The sequence below is a fragment of the Panicum hallii genome, chromosome 1 (genome assembly GCF_002211085.1).
Source record: "Panicum hallii strain FIL2 chromosome 1, PHallii_v3.1, whole genome shotgun sequence".
Taxonomy (NCBI): Eukaryota; Viridiplantae; Streptophyta; class Magnoliopsida; order Poales; family Poaceae; genus Panicum; species Panicum hallii.
In genome coordinates, this window is record NC_038042.1 from 35,104,343 (window position 1) to 35,127,460 (window position 23,118).

A 23,118-nucleotide genomic window follows, 5' to 3' on the forward strand; every position below is an offset into this window, starting at 1 on the left:
ATCGCCGTATAGATGACGTCGAGAAGCTGCAGAAGGTGATCGCCGATACTGAGCAGCAGTTCATTGAGTGCCTTCAGCAGATCAAAACGCTAGGCGAAGAGAAGGAACAACGCCAAAAAGAGCTGGAGGACCTAAGGGTGGCCGCCCAACAGCTGGTTGAAGTGGTGGATCCGCAGGATGACGGCGCAGCTGAAGGGCGATCCCTGCTGGATCGACTCCGTGGAGGTCCGCAGAAAGTCCTGAGCTTCATCGCCGAGGCCCCCACCACATATGTTAGCCAGGCCTTAGGTCTTGTGAAGTCATTTTGGCCCAAGGCTCGACTAGAAGTACTTGCACAGGGTGTAGTTGCGGACTGCTCTGAAGAGCAGTTCAGCGAGTACCTTCTAGAGGCCAGGCCTGCAGCTGAAAAAATAGTAGAGTATAGAACTGGATTGAGTTATTGTAAAGTACTCTTCTCCTTGTAATATATCTGCCAGTGCTGTCTTTACTATCATTGCCTTGTGATATCAGGATTGCCATCCACATTCATAGGCTAAGTAGTAGACACTACCCTGGGTACAACAATCCTAGGAGTAGTCGATATAGCTCCTCAAGTGAGCCCGTCAAACAAGTTAGATAGAATCCGATCGAGTGGATCTAACCTGTTTGGAAAAACGCGATCACCATCGCAACAACAATCATGCTCGTAGCAAGTAGTTAATACTACCCCGAGTGCAACGACTCTGGGAGTAGTCGATATAGCTCCTCAAGTTAGCCCGTCAAACAAGTTAGATTGAGTCCGATCGAGCGAATCTAGCCTGTTTGGAAAAAACGCAATCATCATCGCAACGACTATCATGCTCATAGCAAGTAGTCGATACTACCCTGAGTGCAACGACTCTGGGAGTAGTCGATATAGCTCCTCAAGTGAGCCCGTCAAACAAGTTAGATTGAGTCCGATCGAGCGGATCTAGCCTGTTTGGAAAAAACACTCATCATCGCAATGACAGCTATGCTCATGGCAAGAAGTCGATTTATATAAAACTTGAACGTGGCTATAGCCTCTGAATTTTAATAGAAAATTTACATTTCTAATTTTGTGGCACGTGGCCTCCAAATTGAATCAGAAAGAAACCGCCTTGGCGCTCGAAGAACAACTATCACTGCATGTCTTCTTATGGGTAAAACTTGCGTAGGTTCTGTACGTTCTAGGAATTTGGGATGTCTTGGCTCTCAGGGTATTGTAGTCGATATGACCCCGGTCTTGTAATCTGCTTGATGATGAACAGTCCTTCCCATCTCGAATTGAGCTTGTGTAACCCTGACTCATCTTGGATGCGGCGTAGGACCAAATCGCCTATACTGAACGACCGTTCTCTGACATTACGGTCGTGATATCATCGGATCCCCTGTAGGTATCGTGCTGACTGAACAAGAGCAGTGCAGCGAGCCTCTTCGACAGAGTCAAGCTCTAGCTATCTTGCTTCATCCACCTTGCCTTCATTGTACATTTCAACCCTTGGGGATTTTCACATGATGTCAGCAGGTAAGATTGCTTCAGATAGCTGGCTATGGCTTTGGATGGCTGTGTCCTGAGCCCCCAGACGATATGTGGCAACTCGTGTATCCACTTTCTGCCTTTCTTGCTGTTTTCATCATAGAGTCTTTTCTTGAGGCCCTCAATTATCATGCCGTTCGCCCTCTTGACTTGACCATTGGCTCTTGGGTGTGCAATGGAGATGTATTTGACTTCGATGCACGCATTTTCACAGAACTCCCAGAACTGGTTAGCCGTACAATTTGATCCTAGGTCCATGATGATGGTATTCGGGAAGCCGAAGCGATGTAGGATGTCGGAGATGAAATCAACGACTCTGTCTGGTGTGAGCTTGGTTATCAGCTTGTACTCGATCCACTTGGTAAAATTGTCGATTGCTACCAATACATGGGTGAAACCACCTGGCGCCGTTGTAAATGGCCCAATCATATCAAGGCTCTAGCAGGCAAACAATCAGGATGGCGGTATGGTGATAAGATTGTGGGCTGGGACGTGAGATTGCTTGCCAAAGAATTGGCAGTTTTGGCATCTCTGCACCAGGTCCTCAGCATCTGGCACTGCGGTGGGCCACCAAAAACTAGCTCTGTATGTTTTCCCAACTAGCGTTCTTGAAGCTGCGTGGTTGCCGCATACGCCCTCATGTATCTCCCGCAGTATGTCATAGCCATCTTCTCCCATGACGCATTTCATGAGTACACCTGATCGTGTGCCATGCCGGTAGAGTTTATTGTCGACTAGGACAAAACCTTTGCTTCTGTGCATGACACGAGCTACCGCTGCGCTTTTTGCGTCCATCGCTGGTAGTCTTTGGTCCCGGATGAAGTCGATATAAGTTTCTCTCCAGTCCTCTCCGAGCATCATAACCTCTCGATCGGGTTTCTGAAGGCCGGTATCAGTGGTTATCTGAGGTGAGGACTTGATGGATGGTTGCTTTAGCTCTTGGACGAAATCTCCTGTTAGGACTTGAGCACGGGTGGATCCTAACTTGGAGAGTATATCTGCGCTGATATTGTGTTCTCGTATCACATGATGAACCTCCAGTCCGGAAAATTTGATTTTCTAGTTTGCGCACTTCTTGTACGTAGGCGTCCATTGTCTCTTTGTTGCAGTCCCGCTCTTTGTTGACTTGCTGAACGACCAGAAATGAATCGCCATATACAAGTAGTCTCTTGATGCCTAGTGATATCGCCAAACGTAGCCCGTGAAGCAAGGCTTCATACTCGGCTTCATTATTGGATATCTCCCAAAGGATCTGGAGGACATACTTTAGTTGTTCGCCTTTCGGGGAGATAAATAGGACTCCAGCATCTCCGCCATCGAGCTTAAGAGATCCATCAAAATACATGGTTCAATGCTCTGGCTTGCCGACTGGAGTTGGAATTTGGTTCTCTCTCCACTCGGCCATAAAATCGACTAGAGCTTGAGATTTAATTGCAGTGCGTGGCTTGAAGTCGATTGACAGAGCCCCCAGTTCCACTGCCCACTTTGATATTCATCCCGTGGTGTCTTGATTGTGTAGAATATCCGCCAACGGAAAATCCGTAATCACAGTGATCTTGTACTCGTCGAAGTAATGGTGTAGCTTTCTTGATGTGATCAGTATTGCATATAGAAGTTTCTGAACTGCCGGGTATCGTACCTTAGATTCTGAGAGTACCTCGCTGATGAAGTACATGGGCCTCTGCACTCCGAACGCATGGCCGTCCTTGCTGCGCTCGATGACGATGGAATTGCTGATGACATGAGTTGTCGCCGCAATATAAAGTAGTAGATCTTCTCCGGGCAGTGGTTCTTTGAGGACCGGGGGTGACTGTAGGTGTTGTTTTAGATCCTGCAAGGCCCGCTCGGCCTCTTCCATCCACTGGAACTTGTCTTGGCATTTCAGGAGTTTGAAGAAATGTAGACCTCTCTTCTCGAGTCGGGAGATGAACCTGTTCAGCGCTGCCATACATCCTGTTAGTTTCTGCACATCCTTGATTGTGGCCGGAGCCTCTATGTCGGTGATGGCCGTGATCTTCACAGGATTGGCTTCAATTCCCCGCTTGCTGACAATGAACCCAAATAATTTCCCTGATGGTACTCCAAATACGCACTTTGTTGGGTTGAGCTTCCATCGGAACCTTCATAAACTGTTGAACATTTCTTCCAAGTCTGTGATCAGATCGTCGGGATTCCTAGTCTTGATGACCACGTCATCCACGTAGGCCTCAACATTCCGATGTAGCTGATCGGCGAAGCACATTTGAATTGCGCGTTGATATGTTGCTCCTGCGTTTTTCAACCCGAAAGATATAGTTTTGTGGGCATATGTCCCGAACGGGGTGATAAATGCGGTCTTTATTTGATCTTCCTCCTTGAGCGCAATCTGGTGGTACCATAAATTGCAGTCAAGGAAACAGAGGAGTACACAACCCGCCATCGGGTCGACAACTTAATCAATGCGCGGTAGCCCGAAGTGGTCCTTTGGGCAATGCTTATTGAGATTGGTGTAGTCAACGCACATTCTCCATTCATTGTTCTTTTTCTTTACAAGGACGGGATTAGCTACCCACTCTGGATGGATTACTTCTTTAATGAAGCCAGCCGTGAGGAGTTTAGCTATTTCCCTTTTGATTGCCTCTTGTTTGTCTTGAGCAAACCTGCGAAGGCGTTGCTTTTTGGGCACAGCTTGTGCGTGTACATTGAGGCTATGCTCGATCAGTTCCCTGGGCACCCCTGGTATATCCGCTGGTTTCCACACGTATATGTCTCGGTTAGCCCGAAGAAAACTGACGAGCGCGATTTCCTATTTCTCACCTATGCCTGCACCGATGATAGCGGTCTTAGATGTGTCACCCTCCTGGAGCTGGATCGTCTTGAGGGCCACGCTGGTTGATTGGATGCTCGACTTGCTTGTCTTCCTCATTGGGATTTCCAGCCCGGCTTGGTAGAGTTGTTGCGCGGCCGCGAGTACTTCTCCTGAAGCATCTGGCACACGCGTAGTCGAAGCGTACTGAATGGCTTCCTAGTTGCAGTCATACAACTTTTTCAAGTCGCCTCGGAGAGTGAGTACCCCACTTTATCCTGGCATCTTGAGAAGTAGATAAACATAGTGCGGCACTGCCATGAATTTGGCCAGCGCCAGCCTACCTAGTATGGCATGATGCGAAGAGTCAAAGTTGGCAACTTCTAATTTGATGAACTCGGTACGGTAGTTCTCCCTCGTGCCGAAGGTGACTGGAAGGACCACCGTGCCAAGTGGATGCGCTGCGTTGCTTGGGACGATGCCGTAGAAGGGAGACTTGCTTGGGATGAGCATGTCTATTAAGTCCAAACCCATCTTTCTCAACGTGCTGGCGAAGATGAGGTTGAGACCGCTTCCGCTATCAATGAGTACTCTTGTAAGCTTGACCTCTGCCACCACCGGGTCCAGGACCAGGGGAATTTGCTGGGCTCCAAAAAGATGGTCCATTGATCGTCTCGTGAGAACGATATGGGGACCTCCGACCATCGGAGTTGTCGGTACATACAGATAGGGGTACCTCCCGCTAGGGTGTCCAGGCTTTCAGCTTCCCATAATCCATACTCCTCCTCGCCTCTGGGCCACGTGGCATACGGCCTCCGGGCCTGACAGCTGGGACCGCGGTCTCCGGACCCTCCCCCGAGCTCCATGAGGCCCGGGGTCTCTGCACACCCAGGTGGGCGGGAGAGCTCTCGGGTAGCCCCTGCGGACCCGGCCTCCCCTGGGAGGTCCGGGGCCGCCACGTGTGATAACCGGACCATCACAGGCCAGCCCACTCCGACCGGCCTCGGGGGCCCCGGGCCCCCCTTCCCCCGGGAAGGGGTCCGGTGCCGCCATGTGTTGCCCAGCGGGAGGAGCGGGGCTGGCCCCGCCGCGTGCCTACGGCCCGAGGCCCCTTGCGGGTCGCCTCTCCACCTACCAGCATTTAATGCGGTAGCTAGGTCGGGCGCGCCAAAGTCAAAAGGTGCGGCCTGCCACTGACACACGGGGCAGGTAAGCTGACACCACGGTAAGCCCGCCTATTCTGAAGGCGGCACGTCATATCACCGTGCACAGTGCGCGGACTGTGTACAGTCCCGTCACGGCACTGCACGCGTGATGACGGTCTGTAATAGGCAAAGCCAAGGCGTGCGCTGTAACAGTGCACGTGCATCGGGTCAGCGCAGCTTCACCACCTGACAGGAGGTCCCATCCTAACAGAGACAGCACGGTTTCACTGTTATGCAACGCTGACGCCGGATACTGTGCAAGACAAGGCTGTACAGGGCCGTATCCAAGTTATGGATACGCACATCAACTTCCCGATTGAGAGGACTACGGAGAGGAGCTGGAGATGAAGATCTCCATATCTCTCTTAGAGCAAGCTTCTGCTGGCCGGACCCACATGTCGAGGTCAGGCTCAGTAAGCACCCCCCTTTGGGCTATAAAAGGGAGGGTGTACTCGTTAGAGAAGGGGCCAACATCCTGGATCACACGAACACAAGTCCAAGCTAGGTTCCATCCAAGGCTCTCACAATCAATACAATACCAAAGTGGACGTAGGGTATTACGCTCCGGCGGCCCGAACCACTCTAAATCTTCGTGTCCTTCCTGCGTTCATCTGTCCACCGATCGAGCGCTCCTAAGTCTCCTCCAAACCCATCCTTAACTAGGATTAGGCGGGTGCTTTCCGCCACCCGGCTGGAGAATTCCTCCGACAGGAGTGGTCGTGGTACTGCCGGCTCGACGGACAGGATTTCTCAGAGTAGTAGTTTCTGGTCCCTCCTGGAACTGAAATCTTCATCACCTCCGAAGATGACGTTGATGGTTTTCGAGGCATCTTGGAATTTCATGTTATGCAATTTGTCCCCTTGGTCGTCCTCTTCGGGCTCTTTATCCGCTGGCTTGTTCTTCTTTGCATTGCTATGATTGCTGAATGTCCTCCGGAGGTGGTAGCAATTGATTGCCGCATGAATGGCACCTGGATGCCATGGGCATTTCTTCTGCAAGAGCTTTTCGAACTGCTCCTGCGTTGTTGTCTTCCTGCCTCGCGGAGGACGATTCACAGCCGCGACGAGGTCGTCTGGCTTGCACTTTTGGGATGAACCCGAGTAGTCCCGCTGGCTCTTGTCGCTATGGTTGTCATTTGTGCGCCTCGTGTTGTTGTCATTGCGCCTCGAGAACCGCTCATGCATCTTCTCCTCTTGCTCGGACCAATCGTGCATCATGTTACGAAGTCCTGCAAATGTTTTTGTCTGTTCCCGCCAAAATCTCTATAGATGCCTAGGTCGGTGAGGCCGTTGTAGAAGCAGTCGATGATGTCCTCTTCCGAGATGTTCACAATGGTGGCTCGTACGTCAAAGAAACGGCGCGTGTATGAACGTAGGAGCTTGTTGGTACATACAGACAGGGGTACCTCATGCTAGTGTGTCCAACACGAGGGGCGCGAGGTTATCCGTAACCTCGCACTAAGCCTTTGGGTGACAGGGCGTACGGCCTGGGCCTGACAGCTGGGGTTATGGTCCCCGGACCTCACCCCGTGCTCTGGCAGGTCCGGCGCCTCCACGTGCCCATGTGGACAAGGTGCTCAGGAACGGCTACCAGGGGCCCGGACCACCGCAGGGTGGTCCGGGCCCCTACCTGTGGAAGCCGGACCCTAGGGGGCCTGCACGCCTGTGCCAGCCTTGACGACCCGGACCTCCCTTCCCACCGGGGAAGAGGTCCGGTGCCGCCGCGTGCCCCTGGGGAAGCGGCTGCTAAAACCAGCACCGCCACGTGTCCGGTGGCAGCTAGCCTTCTGCGGGAAGCCAGCCCCAACTACCGCATTAAATGCAGGTAGGTGGGGTGCGCGTGCCCGAGACAGGGCATGGGCTGCCCACTGACATGTTGGGCAGGTATGCTGACACCACGGTAAGTCCGCCTATTACCGAGGTGGCGTGTCGCATCACCACACAGTGTATGCAGACGGGCAGTGTGTAGTCACATCATAGCACCGCGCGCTTGAGCAAAGGGTAATTATGATCTGCTGCAGGAGGGCCGCGGCGTGCGCTGCTATAGTGCGCGCGGAGGCTACAGCATGGTAAGACAACATAGCCCTTTCGCCTGTCAGCGGGAACTGTGACCCAACAGTGTCAGCACGTCTCCCACTGTGCATGTCACTGGCAGCAGACCCTGTGTAGGCGAGATGGCACAAGACCAAATCCAGATGGAGGATACGCACGGGAGCCGAAGAGGAAGATTTCCGAATCTGTAGCATTTCAGGCTCCAATGTGTATGTTATTTAGTATATCGCCAGGTTGACCTGTTGGGACCCCGCTCAGTGTACGCACTCCCCTTGAGCCTATAAAAGGGAGAGCGCGCATGGAGGTTCACTTAAGTCACACAGACACACAAGCTTCCACAAGCTCTCACAAGCTTTCCAAAGTCCCAGAGACATTCAGACTCACAAGCAATACAACACACAATGGACGTAGGGTTTTACGCTCCGGCAGCCTGAACCACTCTAAATCCCTCATGTGCTTTCCATGTTCATACACCTCTTGATCTAGCGTTCCTTGGCTTCCCCCAAACTCATCCTAAACTAGGATTAGGCGGGTGCACTCCGCCACCCGGCTGGAGAATTCCTCCGACATTTGGCGCGCCAGGTAGGGGGGGCGGTTTGGTTAGCGCTAAATCAAGACCTTTGATCACAATGCCTCAGTTAGCTGAGCTCCATGACCATTCGATGGGGGAGGAAGTGGCATCATCTGCGCTGCTTGCCTCTCACCGTCCTCCATGCAGGGATGTGGTGCCTGTTGCGCCACAGCGCTCTGCGGGGCAGTCCTCTAGGCCCGTGTCGCAGCCCGCTCAAAACGGGCCATTGATGGTGGCCAGGGAGCTGCTCCACAACCCGCCAGACATGACGGCCTCGCCCGACGCGCTGAGGCAATGGTGTGACGATGTCGGCCGCCTCCTCAACCTGGCGCAGGTCACCCCAGGCTTAGCGGGTGGATCTGTGTCCAGGCAGCGTTGACGTCAAGGCAGCACATCCGGGTCTGTGCACTCTCCATCAGTAAGGAGTTCATGAACCGAGGACCTGCGGGTGGAACTCAACCGCAGACATGCGGGAGAGGATGCCCGCGTCACCATCAAGCGGGCGCGCGTGCTCCGGCTCAACATCGAGGGTCGCAACCTCGAGGCCGAGCTCGACGCAGTTGTGCCAAAGCCGCAAGGACTCGCTCAGGCCCCGGTGGCCGGGGTGGGCTGCACAACGCTCGCAGACCACCTTTGTACGGTGGCCTGGCCGTCCGAGTTTCGGCCCCACCTGCCGGAAAAGTATGACGGGTCAACCAACCCGTCGGAATTCCTCCAGGTCTACATCACCGCCATCACGGCGGCTGGGGGTAACGACGCCGTAATGGCAAGTTACTTCCATGTAGCCTTGACCGGCCAGTCCGGACATGGCTTATGAACCTCACTCCAGGATCCATCCAATCCTAGGGTGAGCTCTACGCGCAGTTCATGGCGAACTTTGTCAGCATGTACCAGCAACATGGCGTGGAGGCCCACCTCCACACCGTGAGGCAACAACCCGGGGAAACCCTCCGGGCTTTCATTTCCCGCTTCACCAAGGTACGTGGAACCATTCCATGTATTTCTGATGCATCTATTATCACGGCTATACGTTTGGGGGTTCGTGATGAAAAGATGCTGGAGAAGTTAGCAACACACCAGGTGGAAACTGTCACCACCTTGTTTGCCTTGGCGGACAAATGCGCCAGGGTTGCAGAGGACCGTGCATGGCACTCTGCCACTCAAGGAGGGCCCGTCCACACGGGGGGCTCCAGTGTCACTGCCCCAGGCAGTGGCAAGAACGAAAACAAGAAGAATCGCGGCATGAACAAGCCGCAAACTGGGGCTCCAGGCGCTGCAGCGGCAGCGGCCAGGGGCCAGAACGCGCGCGGCAAACGCCCGCGCCAATAGCGTACCGACCTAGGGTCGTGTCCTGTTCATCCGGGAGCCCACCACAGCGCCACCGAATGCCACGAGATCCAGAAACTCGCGGAGCACCTCAGCAAGAGGCGCGACCAGGCCTCCAAGGATGACTCCTCTCCGCCGTGGCGACCCGGCAAGGAGAAGGTCTCAGACGCCGATGCTGCCGCGGCGGAGAGGGAGTTGGGGTACCAAACCCCAAAGAAGGACCTTAAGGGTTGTCAGACCCGGGGCTACGGGGCTGTGTACATAGCGTAGTTTAAGAGATTAAGTCCGTCTTATCTCTTATTTATCTCATTTATCTCTTATTTATCCCATTTAAATAGGAGATAGAGCTAACCGATACAGAGGGAATCTAATCGAGATATGTTCTGGTACGATTCTTTAGTTGGTGTTGGTTAGTATCCTTGTAGCCCTGGCCTCCCGGATATATAAGGGAGGGCAGAGGCCCCTCTCAGGACACGATCACTAGATCATTCTACACCTAAGGCAATACAAACCACTACAGGACGTAGGGTATTACGCACCAAGCGGTCCGAACCTGTCTAAGCTTTGTGTTCCTTATTCCTTCGAGTTCCTGATCTCGGCGTTCCCTCACCCAAAACCTACCACCTTGGGTATATCCCTCGGTGGGCAGCCGGTTAAACACCGGCAGCTGGTGCGCCAGGTAGGGGAACGCGTTGAAGATCCATCGGCGAGCTCGATGGCGACTTTCAAATTCACTAGGTCAGTTCCCTCTCAGGGCACAACATTCGTTTTTGGCTCGTGGGTCTGCATCGCAGATGGTGTGGGCGATTTTCAGCGATTCTTCATCGACATGAAGCCAAAGACTTCCACTGCGGATCTCCGCAACAACCTCAACAAGTTCATCAACGATCTCGACAACTTGTCAACCTGTGCTTCTGCAACAAAGATCGAGATGGAGTCCGTCCCAGGCTCGACTTCTTCCAGCGTTGCAGCAACTTCCCCTGGGTTGGACTCGTTCCAATCTAGGTACCCGCATAACCGATCCCAACTCGGTTCATGCAAACCGGCCACTGATCTCCAGGAGGCCAACGTCTCTGGGTCCCTCTCCATGCTAGAGAAGGACCTGGACTTTCTGCTCCAGGACGGAAGGCCTGAAGCCACCGCGTGTCAGGGGGCTTCGGGTTGTTTTGGTGCCAGTGATCTGGTGATCACCTCCACGACGGAGGGGTGCATTATGCATTGGAGGGGCATGGCGCTCTCTGATCTGGTCGAGGCAGAGGGTCGACTTGTGGCTCACCTCGAGCCCCTGCCTTTTCAAGAGGGCAGGCTGTTGGCTACCGCGACGGAGGGGTCGACTGAACTAGTCGACGCGAGTTCTCACGAGCTCACCTCCCGTGAGGTGCTAATAGTGGAAGAAGGCGAGGATGACGGTGGTTTTCCCATCGTCGACTTCGAAGCAGTCTCTGAAGATGAGGGCACTGCCAACGCTGGCGAAGAGAACGACACCGATCGCGAGGCGCGGAGGGCCAGGAACAGGGCCTGCGCAATCCGGCGAAGGAGGGCCAATGAGCGTAGGCGATCTATGTATCGCGAGCTTGACCCTAAGTTTGTCGCCGTAAGCGAACGGGGTTTCAGGACCCCGGTGGCTAACATTGCTAGGGTTACGGCCATCCTTGAGCGCAGCCATGATCCGGATGTGCGTCAAGCACTTCTTTACGCACAGAGGGCCTGGATCCAGCTGGATCAGCAAAATCCAGCTTCCACCATCAGGGAGGAGCGCGTGGGTGAGAGTCGGAGCCAGGCTCACAGCCGAACGGCTGGCGGTCGCCCTTGACTTCAGCCCAGCCACAACAACAACGCTCGCGGGAGCCAGGCCCCTGGCGGGAGGCAACAGCCACCTTCGGGGGATAACCCACGATAGGCCAATCATCGGCCTCCTACAGAAGACTTGCGCCAGCACATTAATGAAGGCCGCGATGCGCGGACTGTGATCTCCTCCAAGCGTAAGGTACGTGATGAAGTCGAGACTGAAGGGACTGATTGCAGTGATCGTTTTCCAGTTTTCTCTTCGCGATTCAGCTGCTATAAGTACCCTTAGGGCTTCAAGCCGATCGGCATCACCAAGTACGACGGCAAGCAGGCCCCTCAGCAGTGGCTCTATTGTTACTCCACGGCCATCGAGGTCGCAGGAGGCTCGAACATTACCAAAGTTGTCTACTTTCCGATGGCTTTGGATCCTGCACCGCTCACCTGGCTGGAGAGCCTCAGCAGCAACTCCATCGACTCCTGGGAGCGACTCAAGAAGGTCTTCATCGACAACTTCCAGGGAGCGATTGCTCGTGCAAGTACTCGTCACGATCTTGCCTAGTGTAAGCAGGAACGTAACGAGCTCCTGCGGTCCTATACACGTCGCTTTTTCGACGTTCGCGCCACCATCAGCGAACATTTCGGAGGACGACATCATCGACTGCTTCTATAACGGCATCACCAACCTAGGCATCTACAAAGATTTTGGGCGGAACAGGCCGAAGACCATTGCGGGCCTTCGTGATATGATGCATGATTGTTGGCTGCGGCGTCAAGATAGCAACCTGAGGCGCCCAAACGACAACTGCAACGACAAAGGCCAGCGGGACTTTTCGGGTCCACCCCGGAAACGAAAGCAGATGATATCATCGTGGCTATGGATCATCCTTTGCGGGGCAAGAAGTCGACAACGCAGGAGGAGTTCGAGAAGCTCCTGCCGAAAAAGTGCCCATGGCACCCAGGTGCCAACCACACTGCCATTGACTGTTATCACCTTTGGAGGACGTTCAGCAACTCCGGTGGTGGTAAGAAGAACAAGAAGCCTGCGGACAAAGAACCCGAGGATGACGACCACGACGACCAAGGGCGCAACCCGAAGTTCCAGGACACTTCGAAGGTCGTCAACATCATCTTCGGGGGAGATGAGGATTTTAGCTTTAGGCGGGACCAGAAGCTACTTCTCCGGGAGATCATGTCCGTCGAGCTGGCGGTACCACGACCACTCCATTGCTCGGAGGTCCCCATCTCGTTCTCCTGTGACGACCAATGGACGAGCTTTTCGAAACCCGGAAAGTTCCCCTTGGTCCTCGATCCTGTGGTGGCGGAGGTCAAGCTCACCAAGGTCCTCATCGATGGCGGAAGCGGGCTCAACCTCATCTTCGTCAGCACTTTGAGGAAGATGGGCCTGGATTTCAAGGACATGCTGGTTCCCAGCAAGTCCCCTTTTTACGGCATCGTCCCAGGTAACGCGGCACACCCACTTGGTACGGTCGTCCTCCCAGTCACCTTCGGCACAAGGGAGAACTACCGCACCGAGTTTATCAATTTCGAAGTAGCTAACTTCGAATCTTCTTACCATGCAATTTTGGGCCGTTCGACACTTGCCAAGTTTATGGCAGTGCCACATTATGTTTATCTACTTCTCAAGATGCCAGGGTTAAGTGGAGTTCTTACTATCCGAGGTGACTTGAAGAAGTCGTATGACTGCAATCAGGAGGCAATTCAGTACGCCTCGACTACTCGTGTGCCAGATGCTTCCGGAGAAGTACTCGTGGCCGCGCAGCAGCTATCCCAGTCCGGGCTGGAGATTCCCTCCAAGAAGGCCAGCAAGTCGAGCATCCAGTCGACTGACGACGTGGCCCTCAAGACGATCCAGCTCCAGGAGGGAGATTCATCTAAAACCGCTGTCATTGGCGCGGGCTTAGGTGACAAATAGGAACTCGCGCTCGTCAGCTTCCTTCGGGCTAACCGAGACATATTTGCATTTAAACCAGCGGATATGCCAGGGGTGCCCAGGGTGTTGATCAAGCATGCTTTGAATGTACACCCAAAGGCTGTGCCTAAGAAGCAACGCCTGCGAAGGTTTGCTCACGATAAGCGTGAGGTCATCAAACGGGAGATAGCTAAACTTCTCGTGGCTGGATTCATTAAAGAAGTACTCCATCCAGAGTGGGTAGCTAATCCCGTTCTTGTAAAGAAAAAGAACAATGAATGGAGAATGTGTGTCGACTACACTGATCTCAACAAGCACTACCCAAAGGATCACTTCGGTCTCCAGCGCATTGGCCAAGTTGTCGATTCGACGGCTAGTTGTGTCCTTCTTTGTTTCTTCGATTGTTATTCAGGATATCATCAGATTGCGCTCAAGGAGGAGGACAAAATCAAGATAGCATTCATCACCCCGTACGGGACATATGCCTATAAAACCATGTCCTTCGGGTTGAAGAATGCAGGAGCAACCTATCAGTGCGCGATCCAGATGTGCTTCGCGGATCAGCTGCACCGGAATGTCGAGGCCTATGTGGATGATGTGGTCATCAAGACAAGGGATTCCCACGACTTGATTGCAGATTTGGAGGAAACGTTTAGTAGTCTACGCAGATTTTGGTGGAAACTCAATCCTACTAAGTGTGTTTTTGGAGTACCTTTAGGGAAATTGCTCGGATTCATCGTTAGCAACCGGGGCATCGAAGCCAACCCTGTAAAGATCACGGCCATCACTGATATGGGGGCTCCGGCCACAATCAAGGATGTGCAGAAGTTAACAGGTTGTATGGCAGCCCTGAACAGGTTCATCTCCCGACTCGGGGAGAGAGGACTACCCTTCTTCAAGCTCCTGAAGCGCCAAGATAAGTTCCAATGGACAGAGGACCCCGAGCAGGCCCTGCGGGATCTAAAACATCACCTTCAGTCACCTCCGATCCTTACAGCACCATTGCCGGGGGAAGATCTACTACTCTACATCGCGGCAACAACTCATGTTGTCAGCAGTGCTATTGTTGTCAAGCAAGGCGAGGAAGGCCATGCATTTGGAGTGCAGAGGCCTATCTACTTCATCAGCGAGGTACTCTCCGAATCCAAGGTACGATACCCCGCCGTCCAAAAGCTTTTATATGCAATTCTAATCGCATCAAGAAAGCTGCCACATTATTTCAACGAGTACAAGATCACTGTGATTACGGATTTCCCGCTGGCTGATATTCTTCATAATCAAGATACCACGGGGCGTATATCAAAGTGGGCAGTGGAACTGGGGGCTTTGTCAATCGACTTTAAGCCACGCACTGCAATCAAGTCTCAAGCTTTAGTCGACTTCATGGCTAAATGGAGGGAGAATCAAGTCCCAACTCCGGTCGATAAGCCAGAGCACTGGACCATGTACTTTGACGGGTCCCTCAAGCTCGATGGCGGCGGCGCTGGAGTTCTGCTTATTTTTCCACGAGGTGAACAATTGAAGTATGTCCTTCAGATCCTGTGGGCGGTATCCAACAATGAAGACGAGTATGAAGCCTTGCTTCACGGGCTTCATTTGGCAATATCACTAGGGATCAAGAGACTACTTGTGTATGGCGATTCTCTTCTCATTGTGCAGCAAGTCAACAAAGAGTGGGACTGCAACAAGGAGACAATGGACGCCTACGTGCAGGAAGTGAGCAAGCTAGAAAAAATTTTCCGGCTTGGAGGTTCATCACGTGCTATGAGAGCACAATGTTGGCGCAGACACCTTGTCCAAACTGGGGTCGACACGTGCTCAGGTCCCACCAGGAGTCTTCATGTAGGAGCTCAAGCAGCCATCCATCAAGTCTTCTACGCAGGTAACCATCGACGCGGGCCCCCAACAACCCGATCGAGAGGTTATGGTGCTGCGAGAGGACTGGCGAGAGGCTTTTATCAACTTCATCCGAGATCAAAAGCTACCAGCAGGAATCGATGCCAGGAGCGCAGAGGCGGCATGCGTCATGCGCAGAAGCAAGGGTTTTGTCGTGGTCAACAGCAAGCTCTATCGGCGCGGCGCCCGGTCAGGTGTTCTCATGAAGTGCGTCACAAAGGAAGAGGGTTACGACATACTGCGGGAGATCCACGAGGGTGTCTGCGGTAACCACGCAGCTTCAAGAACGCTGGTAGGGAAGGCATATGGGGCTGGTTTCTGGTGGCCCACTGCAGTATCCGACGCGGAGGACCTCGTGCGCAGGTGCCAAAATTGTCAATTCTTCGGCAAGCAGACTCATGTTCCTGCCCACAGCCTCATCACTATACCGCCATCCTGGCCCTTTGCTTGTTGGAGCCTCGACATGATTGGGCCCTTCACAATGGTGCCAGGCGGTTTCACCCATGTTTTGGTGGCTATCGATAAGTTTACCAAGTGGATTGAGTACAAGCCGATAGCCATGCTCACACCAGATCGGGTTGTTGACTTCATCTCGGATATCTTGCACCGCTTCGGCTTTCCCAATACCATCATCACGGACTTGGGATCCAATTTCACGGCCAACCAGTTCTGGGAATTCTGCGAGAATGCATGCATCAAGGTCAAATATGTCTCGGTCGCACACCTAAGGGCCAATGGACAAGTCGAAAGGGCAAACGGCTTGATAATCAACGGCCTCAAGAAGAGACTCTACGATGAAAACAGCAAGAACGGGGGCAAGTGGATACATGAGCTGCCACACGTCGTCTGGGGGCTTCGGACTCAGTTGTCCAAAGCCACAGGACAAACGCCTTTCTTCCTCGTATACGGATCTGAGGCTATCTTACCGGCCGATATCATGTGGAAGTCCCCAAGGGTTGAAATGTATAATGAAGGCGAGGCGGACGAGGCGAGGCAATTAGAGCTCGATTCTGTCAAAGAGGCTCGCTGCACCGCTCTTGTTCAGTCAGCCCGATACCAGCAGGGGATCCGGCGATATCATAATCGCAACGTGATGGAGTGGTCATTCAGCATCGGTGACTTGGTCTTGCATCGCATTCAAGACGAGTCTGGCCTACACAAGCTCAATTCAAGATGGGAGGGCCCGTTTGTCGTCAAACAGGTTACAAGACCAGGGTCTTATCGACTATAATATCCTGAGGGTCAAGATGTTCCGAACTTTTGGAACATCCAGAACCTGCGCAAGTTTTAGCCATGAGAAGATGTCCGGATATAGCTGAATCTCCAGGGGCTTAGATGGCCTCCTTTCCTCGAGTCAGTTTGGAGGCTACGCGCCACACGACTCGGGTTGAAAATTTCTCTGTGAACATGCGGAGGCTACGGCCACTTGCAGCATTTTCATAAATCAGCTCCTTGTCGTGAATTGTACGGAGGCCACGGCCACGTTTCTTGATGAGGACATCACTCCTTTGGATACAAACAACAATCCTCCACTGAATGTTCAAGGTCCAATCACTAGAGCTCGAGCACAACAATTGAATCTAGAGGTGAGCTCGTTCCTAAACGCCTCTTCATATGATTATGAGAATAGATTGCTACCGAATGATTATATTGTGATTAGGAACCATGGAGAAGGCCAAGGAATACTTGGAGAAGGGCTTGGAGGCGTGGAGGACCAGCAAGGACATACAAGTCAAGAGGGAGGCCCAAACCAACTGGCCTCGGGTCTGTTTTTGGGCTCCAGGAGCAGTCTGCGCTAAAATGGACGCCCAGGTCACATATGGACTCGGATTTGGGTGATCTTTACATGGATGGAAAGCTAAGAAGATAACCTTTCAAATGGTGGTCCCAGGCCCAAATTCATCAGGAGTCGACGGGAAAATATTCCACAAGTTGGTGTCCAGAATCTGTCTCAGTGTTGCGCCACTGTCTTTGGTCCTTTGGGCCGTGTATCTTGTCTTGGCCCACTAGGGTTGCGACCAGGGGGTCTTGGCCGCCCCAAACTCCTCTTATCCAGCCGCCACCCCCCTCCTCTAGGGTTGGGTTTTGCTTAGTTCATTTCTGTCAAGAACAGGACGCCGTTCTTCGGTTGTGGAACCCCACTCGTGAGTTGAATCGATTGCTTTCTGTGATTTGGTTGCTTCTCCGTGCACTTGCTTGTGTTCTTCGATTCGCAGGCAAGAGTAAGCCTTCTTGGCAAGGTCAATCGAGCAGCAGCTAGGTTGATAACCAGAGGATTCGTGGTGCTAAGATTGCAGGGTTCATTTCTTTGGATTTGAAGCCGGATTGGTGTGTCTCGAATCTGCCCAAATCGATAGTTATCTGAACCTTTCGGAAGATCGGGAATCCAAGTCTTATCATGTGGTAATCAGAGCAAAGGTATACCGTCAGGTTCACATCGATTCCCCCTAGTTCGAGTGTTCTTTTTTTCAACCTACAGTCCACACCATACTGTTTTTCCCCTTCCTAGAACCTTCCGCGCCATAGCCTCTGCATTTGTTAGTTTCAGAGTTCGTAGTGTTGAATTTGTGTCCTTGTCAAAGTCTTGTTGCTGGTTGGGGTCATGTTAGAGTCCAGTTTATGTATTTTCCCCTCCTTTTGCATCAAACCCTAGCTGCCACCACAATTTTTTGTGCACGTTATTTCCTTTCTATCCTCCGATTCGGAGTGTATCTTAAAGCACAAATAAATTTGGTCTTTCACTTGCTGGAGCTCCAGTTTTCTATGTTACTTCTTGTGTGCTCCTGAATCAAGAAAAAAATATCCAAAAAAAGAAACAAAGAGAAAAAAGTAACAGCCCAAAAAAAAAATTGAAAAAAAAAGAGGGCAAAAGAGGAACAACATCTGCAGGAGCACATGGAGAAGGGCATAGTGAGCTGTGTTGGCATGTGATGTCTTGTGCTTTGTTTGTGGCCCTTTTTGATCAACATATTTGTTCTCTGTCTTGTTATCACAACTCTGGTACTTGGAACATTTTAGACCAGCAACAAGAACAACAACTTGGGACTATAATTCAGCATTGCTATCGGTTACTAACTTTTGTGCCACATATATATTTATCTCTGTGCCTTCCCAAGCTCCACATATTCCTTCAGATCGGTATAGAAAGAGGACCCTTGCAATCTTGGTGCCACCTCCTCACAAGCATCACGAACCAGCCGCCGATTGCACCAACTCTTGTTTTGTGATTGGTAAGAACTTTTGCAAGTGCTTGTGGAGGAGCTGCCATTTTGCATGATTGAGAGGCACCACTACAGCTTGTAGTCTTTTATTAGGGATAACCTTCACTGCTTGCTGCCGTGTTGTTGTTTGTAATGGCAGGGGATGAACAGGCAAACTCTCCCAAAGATTTCAATGAGTGTGTTAGTAGAGCTCAACTTCAAGCTGCCATGGAGGAATCCCAGAGAGGGATGAATGATGCAATCAAGAAGGCTGTCACCGATGCACTAATTGATCTCAAGCTTGGTAGCAGCATAGAGAGGTTGGATAGGCGGATATCTACTTTAACCGATAAGGTTACAGAGTTAGAAAACCGTCTACCAAATGAGGAAGATATGGGAGGAAACAACTCGAATGAAGATGCTATTTTTGATGAGGATGGAAACATAGATGCTGCAGCCACCCGAACAGCGATGCTACGACATCGTCTATGTGAGAACAGGAGAGGTATGGGAGGTCATCGACATCAAGGTCATGCCCAACATGCTCCCGATGATCCTTATGCTAAGGTAAAGTTCACAATTCCACCTTTTTCAGGCCATTATGATGCTGAGGGGTATCTTGATTGGGAGATGACAGTAGAGCAGAAATTTAGTGCCCACCTTGTTCCTGAAAGACATAGAGTTCGACAAGCCTCTAGTGAGTTTAAGGATTTTGCAATCATTTGGTGGAGTGGGTTAGCTGCAGAAAATGCTTTACCAACCACATGGGAACAACTTAAGATAGCTATGCGTGATCGTTTTGTTCCCCCTTCCTACCATAGAGACTTGCGTAAGAAATTGATGCGCCTAGAGCAAGGAGAGAAATCTGTCCAAGATTACTATGGGGAGCTCCAAAAGGGCATGATGCGTTGTGGTGTTGTGGAGGGGCCTGAGGATTCTATTTGTCGTTTTTATTCGGGTCTAAGGCGTGAGATTCAGGACATTGTTGATTATAAGGAATTTAACACTATCAACCAGTTGTTTCAGTTTGCTATGCTTGCAGAGAAGGAATTGCAGGGACGTGAGCAGCAAGGTAGGGGCAAGTCCACCACCTCCTACACGCCACGAACAACGATATCAACGGGGCTGAACAAGTCTGCAACTTTCCGGATGCCACCACCACCAGCTAGCAAGCGACCAGCAGCTTCGGGAGTTGCTGCAGTGCCCACACGGTCCTCCGATTTAGGTAAAAATTCTGCACAGGTACCCGCAAAGAGTTCATCATCCATGGCATCAACGGGGCGCACCTCTGGCATCCAATGCCACCGTTGCCATGGGCTTGGCCATGTGCAGAAGGACTGCCCAAGTCAGCGAGCATACATTGCTACAGAGGATGGCTACATCAGCACCTCTGACATTGAAGATGAAGAAGAGAAAGAAAATGATGATGGTGAAGAAGAGATCCTTGGCGGAGAGGATACAGCGACCTATAGGAGCGCCATTGTTCAGCGGGTGCTCAACACACAAGTGCAACAGCCCGACCAGCTGCAACGCCACAATCTATTTCAGATTTTCTTCGTCATCAACAACCGACGTGTGCGAGTCATTATTGATGGAGGTAGTTGCAATAATTTGGTAAGTTCTGAGTTGATCAAGAAGCTTGGCTTGACCACACGGCCACACCGACATCCATACCATATTCAGTGGCTAAATGATTCGGGAAAAGCTAAGGTAACACAAACTTGCAGAGTTTCTTTTTCCATTGGGTCATATTCAGATTCGGTTGATTGTGATGTGGTTCCTATGCAAGCTTGTTCCCTTTTGTTGGGTAGGCCTTGGGAACATGATAATGATGCCACACACCATGGTAGAAGTAACAAATACACCTTTGTGCATAAAGGAAAGAAATATACTTTGCTACCTTTGACCCCTGCTGAAATTGTACAAGCTGAGAAAGAGCGAGCTGCTAGTTTGAATGACACAAAATCTGAAAATCAACAAGTAGCAAAATCTGATTTTCCACATAAAAGGGATAAACCTGCACCTAATTCTAAGAACGAGGGCATTAAATTGAAGGGTGGAGTTATGCTTGCAACAAAATGTGACATTGCTGAAATTTCTGTAGATGATGTTTGCTATGCCTTCCTTTGCAAACAAGCTTTGTTTTCACTTGATGATATCTCTAGCTCGATACCTCCTACTGTCACTAACCTTTTGCAGGAGTACGAGGATGTTTTTCCAGCTGAGGTACCACCGGGGCTGCCACCTGTGAGAGGAATAGAACATCAAATCGACTTGATTCCGGGGGCAACTTTGCCCAACCGAGCAGCCTACCGAACCAACCCCGAGGAGACTAAGGAAATTCAGCGACAAGTCCAAGAACTTTTGGACCGTGGGTATGTACGTGAGAGCCTTAGTCCTTGTGCTGTTCCTGTGCTTTTAGTTCCAAAGAAAGATGGTACTTGGCGTATGTGTGTTGATTGTAGAGCTATCAATAATATTACAATTCGGTACCGTCATCCTATTCCTAGGCTTGATGACATGCTTGATGAGTTGTGCGGTTCTATAATTTTCACAAAGATTGATTTGCGAAGTGGCTACCACCAGATTAGAATGAAACTTGGAGATGAATGGAAAACAGCTTTTAAAACCAAATTTGGGTTGTATGAGTGGTTAGTAATGCCTTTCGGTTTGACTAATGCACCTAGCACTTTCATGCGCTTAATGAATGAGGTTTTGAGGGCTTTCATTGGACGATTTGTGGTAGTTTACTTTGATGATATCTTGATTTATAGCAAGTCTTTGGATGAACACATGGATCACCTACGTGCTGTTTTTAACGCTTTACGTGATGCTTGTTTGTTTGGTAACCTTGAGAAGTGCATCTTTTGCACGGATCGAGTTTCTTTCCTTGGCTATGTTGTTACTCCACAGGGAATTGAGGTGGATGAGTCAAAAATTGAAGCAATCAAGAGTTGGCCGGTTCCCCAAACCATCACGCAGGTGAGGAGTTTTCTTGGTCTTGCAGGATTCTACCGCCGTTTCGTCAAAGATTTCAGCACCATTGCAGCCCCCTTGCATGAGTTGACAAAGAAAGGGGTGGTGTTCCATTGGGGAAAGGCACATGATGAGTCCTTTGATGCTTTGAAGGGCAAGCTTACACACGCACCATTGCTGCAACTTCCGAACTTTGGTAAGACTTTTGAGCTTGAATGTGATGCTAGCGGAGTTGGCATTGGGGCTGTTTTAATGCAGGATGGTAAACCCGTTGCATACTTTAGTGAAAAACTGCATGGTCCCATTTTAAATTACTCCACATATGATAAGGAATTGTATGCTCTTGTACGTTCTTTAGAAACATGGCGTCATTATTTGTGGCCTAAGGAGTTTGTTATCCATTCCGATTATGAATCACTTAAGTATCTTCGCTCTCAAATAATCTGAACCGTTGACATGCAAAGTGGGTAGAGCTGATTGAATCTTTCCCTTATGTTATCAAACACAAGAAAGGGAAGGATAATGTGATTGCGGATGCCTTGTCTAGGCGATATACCCTGTTGTCCCAACTTGATTGTCGTCTTTTTGGACTTGAATCGATAAAAGAACAATATGCACTTGATCCTGATTTTAAAGATGTGTTGCTGAATTGTAGAGAGGGACGTACATGGAATAAGTTTGTGATCAATGATGGGCTATTGTTTAGAGCTAACCGCATATGCATTCCAGTTGGTTCCGTTCGTCACTTGTTGTTACAGGAAGCGCATGGAGGAGGGCTGATGGGACATTTCGGTGCTAAGAAGACGGAGGATGTTTTAGCCTCACATTTCTTTTGGCCAAAGATGAGAAGAGATATTGAGCGATTCGTGGTGCGCTGCACCACATGTCAAAAAGCTAAGTCACGCTTGAATCCGCATGGTTTATACATGCCTCTTCCCGTTCCTTCTATTCCTTGGACAGACATTTCGATGGACTTTGTTTGGGATTGCCTCGAACTAAGAGGGGGAGGGATAGCATCTTTGTGGTGGTGGATCGTTTTTCTAAGATGGCACACTTCATACCATGTCATAAGAGTGATGATGCTGTTCATATTGCTGACCTCTTTTTCAAAGAGATTGTTCGTTGCATGGTATGCCTTCAACTATTGTTTCAGATCGTGATGCTAAATTCTTGAGTCACTTTTGGCGCACTCTGTGGAACAAGTTGGGAACAAAGCTGCTGTTCTCTACAACATGTCACCCACAAACCGATGGACAAACAGAGGTGGTGAACCGCACCTTGGGCACCATGTTGAGGGATGTTTTGAAGAAAATTTGAAGGTGTGGGAAGAATGTTTGCCTCATGTGGAGTTTGCATACAATCGGGCAACACATTCCACCACCAAGGTAAGTCCTTTTCAGGTAGTGTATGGTTTCAACCCCCTTGCTCCAATTGATATATTGCCTTTACCTACTAGAGAGAGAATTCATAGTGATGCCAAGAAACGTGCTGAATTTATTTTGCAAATGCATGAGACAACTAAGCACAACATTGAGAAGATGAACGAAAAGTATAGAATCACTGGTAGTAAAGGTAAACAAGAAATTAAACTTCAACCAGGAGATTTAGTTTGGTTACACCTTAGAAAGGATAGATTTCCAGAATTGAGAAAGTCTAAGTTGATGCCCAGGGCTGACGGTCCTTTCAAAATAATTGAGAAAATAATGACAATGCATATAAGCTTGAGTTGCCTCCCGAGTTTGGGGTTAGTCCCACCTTTAACATTTCAGATTTAAAGCCATACTTGGAGAAGAAGATGAGTTTGAGTCGAGGACGACTCCAATTCAAGAGGGGGAGGATGATGAGGACATCA